Consider the following 4820-nt stretch of genomic DNA (forward strand, 5'->3'; position numbering starts at 1 on the left):
CTTTAACATCACCACTTCCAGCTGGTCAGTGTCAAATAAGGTGATTTACAACACACTGTGGACGACTGCATTTAATTAGAGTTTTCACTGCAAAGTGCCTCAGTGAGGGAAAGATTTGCCAATTAGAAGAGAGCAAGATGAGATTTCTGTCAGAAAACACTGCATTCACATGTACAGGAAAAATGAAAGAGATAATATACACAGCTTTGACCATGACTGGCTCAGAATGAGAGCTCTGCACAACAGCTCCATTGTTTTCAACACACTCAGTTTGTAAAAAGCTGTCTGAATGTTTATCCGAACCAGTTTTTGTTGAGATATGTTGCTCTCTGTCTAGCAGCGTTGTCATAACTACAGAAGATGGTCAAAACTATGAAAAATGAAGAAAACTTACATATCCGGTTAAAATCAGGAGGAGAAAATTGGATATTCTTAAATCATCAAAAAATATCATTCATACTTACATTGTTACGTATTTAGCTTTGTTTGATGATATAACAGTGAATCCTCTTGTGTGGATGAAAGCAATTTGCCAGCCAGCACTGAGCTCAGTGTTTTCCCCAACCCACCATAATTAATTCATTAGAGCACAACTAAAATGAGATCTTGATTAAAAACAATTTAGGTGCTAACTTATTTATTAAGATGGTGGCCAAGTGGTGTTTATCAGCTCCTGTGGGCCACTCACTGGACTAATGGCATCACATGACCGACTACACACAGAAACACAGAGAAACACACACACACACACACACACACACACACACGCACATTCATATTTAACACCTTTTCTTTCTAAACTCAGTCCAGATGTGTTCTTATCATACCAAACAAAGGATTACCCTAACTAAATTGTTCGAACTCTCTACCCTTTACCTGAAGTGATGTCTCCATCATATGTTACTGCCTCCCAGCATCACCCTGAGTGATTGCAAGTCCTGACATCCACCTGATTGTACCACTGACCCAAACAAATGCCTGTGAAATTAAATGCTCTGCCAGGATAACAAAGAGAGTAAATCCTGGATGTGTTGGCAGCAGACGGCTAGGTCAGTGTGGGGGCAGGTACATTAAGCCTGCATGGATCACAGTCCAGCACTCCCTCATTACACCTCATCTGGTGGGGATTTGCAGCTTTGCCAAAAACAGCTTGCCTCCCTCTGCAGTCATAACCTGCACTGCTTTCGAGGTCAGGGGTTGTGTAAGGACAAATATTCGGAGTCAAGGGAGATAGTTTCAGACGTCTCATCGAGTCAAAACTCTGCCATTCTGCTGCACTCAGATGATATATTGACTTCTGCGCATGTGGGATAGAAACCGCTCAACCCAACTTATTAAAACTATAACCTGGAGTGTCGCCTCTAGGATTTTTGTGTCTTTAATCATAAGACCCAAGGTACAGATCTGAAATTAAAGTACAGATTCCTTTCTTTAGTTTTCTGATAGAGATATCATTTTCATGATAGCAATCATTCCTACGTCTGTTGAGTATTGACTTGAGAGGGAGAATGAACAGCTTGCAGTGACTGAAGCAAACATGATAAAAACCATTCATTTTGAACAGATTTTCCCTCCTCATAACAGCTGCCGAGGAACAGATTAATAATGAAGTAGGTAATGAGATTATGCTGAGTCATTAAGTTTATATCCCTCTGTAGGAGTAGATAATGATTCTGCTCGTGATCATAACTGTTGGCACAAAGTCACCAGAATGCTTGATTATATATGAAGACCTTGAAATCTTCCACCACTGGGGGCTGGAAAACTTTTTATTGAGGTGCAAAGTCGGTTTTACAGTTATTTGCCTCTTGGAATGGAAAGAAGCAGAAAAAGCGAAGCTCTTACAGGAATCAGAAAAATTATTATTTTTTCTCTTACAAGAAAAACTAGACAATGAGACATACAAATAGATTTTTTTTTGTACATATGTCCATGCATTGTAATGTGCACCCTTCAAACACTATTCCATGTCATGCATAATGAGTCAAAGACTGTAAAAGTCTCCGACCAGGTGTTCTCCTCATTGCCATGACAACCTGTGTGTGGAAACAGGTATGTAGAACAGAATTAGCAGCTTTTTACCAGACAACTGCAGTGATGTAGCAAACACTTAGTAAACAGCCTACGGCAGGTTTGTTGGAGCATCTATTTGTATTTCACGCATTTTAGTTCTCCAGATGATCAACTTTGCTCTTTCTAGAATAGAAGGTAAAAAGTAATCTTTTGGCACAGCAGGAGGCGAATGATTATCATTAGTATCAAGCTATATATATATATATATATATATATATATATATATACGAAAGTATTTTACCTAAGAAGATGGCAATTCAATTTCAGACTGAACTTTGGAAATCCACCATTTTCACTATCTGAAGGCAGCAGAAGCTAAAAAGGAAATCTCTAAGTCTAGAATACCCATTAGAAAATGTTGCTCATCGCTCTGGCACCAAGCTTGTCTATCTTTTTAACCGTGATGCATCTGTGCTGCAGTGCACACGACTATGCGTGTCTGAACTTGATTAAGAGATATTATAATTCTGAACTTGTCTTTCTGAAACACATGGCAGTCATGTGTTCAAATCATGCAAGTAGGATTTTGGGAGGAAATTGCGTCTTTATTTTGAAATCAGAGACATCACTGACAATTTGTACGTCTCCAAGAACAACCCGCAGGGCAGTGTCTGTGAAGGGTTCAATCACAGTTGTCAAGTTGAGGATTAAGCATGTGGAGGCATTGATGGAGAATCAATACAACTCAATTAAGGCTAAGCTGTCCTCTTGCTGCTAATAAGAACACACAACTTTCAGCACTTTAGGATGTTCACAGACAAACCAAATCCAACACACACTGGAACCCAGAGGATAAGGATTTGAGCAGGAAGAAAGCGATTCATCTACTTTGGGTGTTTATCACAGTTGCCCATCTTGTGTTTTTCCCAATCTCTCCAGACATATTTCCATCTTTTGATTCCTCGCCCGCAGATATGATCTGCTCCATATAACTACCTTGAATTCACTCCAGTCAAGGGTTTAATGCATCCTTTGCTACCATATGAGAAGAACAACACACTGATAAATGTTAAGAAATCAAATAAATGCAGGTGTTCCAACGCAGTATTTTTCATAACGTGATAATGAAAGGGTATATCTGTAAGTGCAGGCCGCTGCTGAAATACAGGCACCCTTGAGCTCCAGTTTGATAAGAGCTGTATATTTGTCTCGGCTAAATTCTTCCCTTGGTGATACTAGAAAAATCCCACCACATGCTATAGGCAAGGCAATAAAGACATAAATGAGATAAAAAGTGGAAAAGATCAGCGTTTTAATGTACTTTTGAAAACTTCACACTGCCTGAAACCAGGAACATAAACAAGATTTCCGGGGTAGTTCATATGAAACATGTATAAAGGCCTCTCAGGTGGGAAGTCAGTCCTTCCTGTTGGTCCAGCCTCAGGTGGATTAACACAAGATTGGCTTTATCTCCTGATTCAAAGCCTACAGCTACAGCTCTATTCCAACCTCACAAAGAAGCAGCACCTCCTCAGTTAAAGGAAAATGTGTGAGGGAGAAAACTGCATCAATTAGAAGAAGAAAAGTGGAAAAGAGGAAAGCGCTAGTCTGTAGAACGTGTATTTTTGAAGGTGGTATTGAGAAGGTAGGGGTAACCATCTGTCTCTGTGGACAAGTGGTGTTAAACTCTGGCATTTAAGTACATGCTTGACTCATTATGCATACAGTGGATCACCAGGCGTGTGCGCTGAGATGGGATGTTTTGTGAAAGGCTGGGGGCTCACAGGAGCTGCTGGGATTAACACCTTGTCTGGGCGACTGCTGTTTCCCTCAGAGGGAGAAGATCCAATCTGGAGGATGTCAAAGAGATAGAGCATTGTTAGAAAACCCTTATAAACACCACACTCGCTATTCATATCATATAATTACAATCCATCCACTATGGTCTGATTACAATACAACTGTCTTTATATAAGGAACGCATTCATACTGTAAAAGTCTAACCACATACAAAGATAAAAGAGTATGTTGTCAATATTTTTCACTATCATTATGGTGCTAGAGAGACAGAATATCATCTAGACTGACTTTTGATTTCACTACATTAATAGCATGAATATGAAGGTGTCAATTTAAGTTTGTCACTCAGTTTGACACCTTCATATTCATATTTCTTGGATTTAACAAATATACAAAAATTAGTAGAGAAACCAGAGGGATAAAGTTTCAGTTGTCCAATGACTTCATGTGTATTTAGTTCTGAGATACATGGTGGACATGATAGTAACTTGGTGTAGGAATAAATGAATGAGCTACATACCCCAAGTCGTTTTTGAACCAGACTTCAAACATCTTTATTTTGTTGTAAAATGTGGCACTTTAACATGGGACCCAATGAAGATTCCTTGACTAATGCAGCCAGCCTCAAGTGGACACTCAAGGTACTGTAGGTTTTTGCACCTCCCCAACAGCATTTCTTAGGAGAAGGAACCACTAGGAATTTGGAACATGATTTCCCAATTCAGAGGTTGCATCTTTCAAAGGGTGTAGGGATTGAAGGGAACATTTCTCGTCGGCCGCATAGACCAAACTGAAATGAGTCAGTCCGGAGGATTTCCTGTTTGCGCCACCAGCTGATCCCGCCCTTTGCGTCACAAAGCGCTGTTCCCGTGAAGTAGCAATAGGTAGCTAGCTGGCTCACCAGCCAACATAACTATGTTGTGTAACGTGTCTGTGAAGAAAACCTGGAGTTGAGTTGAAACCAAAACTAAACCTGTATTCCTTAGTTACTTGGGCCATCTTGTTTG

The 4820-nt window shown here is 39.9% G+C and overlaps 1 long non-coding RNA gene across 1 annotated transcript; it reads right to left on the minus strand.

Annotated features, from left to right (window-relative positions):
- Positions 1 to 3308: 3308 nt before the first annotated feature.
- LOC117822825 lies at positions 3309 to 4426 on the minus strand. Its single transcript, XR_004633257.1, has 2 exons — positions 4334 to 4426; positions 3309 to 3863 (listed from the first exon to the last, which is right to left on the minus strand). It is a non-coding gene; the product is annotated as an uncharacterized LOC117822825 (long non-coding RNA).
- Positions 4427 to 4820: the final 394 nt, after the last annotated feature.

Source organism: Notolabrus celidotus, chromosome 1, assembly GCF_009762535.1.
Source record: "Notolabrus celidotus isolate fNotCel1 chromosome 1, fNotCel1.pri, whole genome shotgun sequence".
NCBI lineage: Eukaryota > Metazoa > Chordata > Actinopteri > Labriformes > Labridae > Notolabrus > Notolabrus celidotus.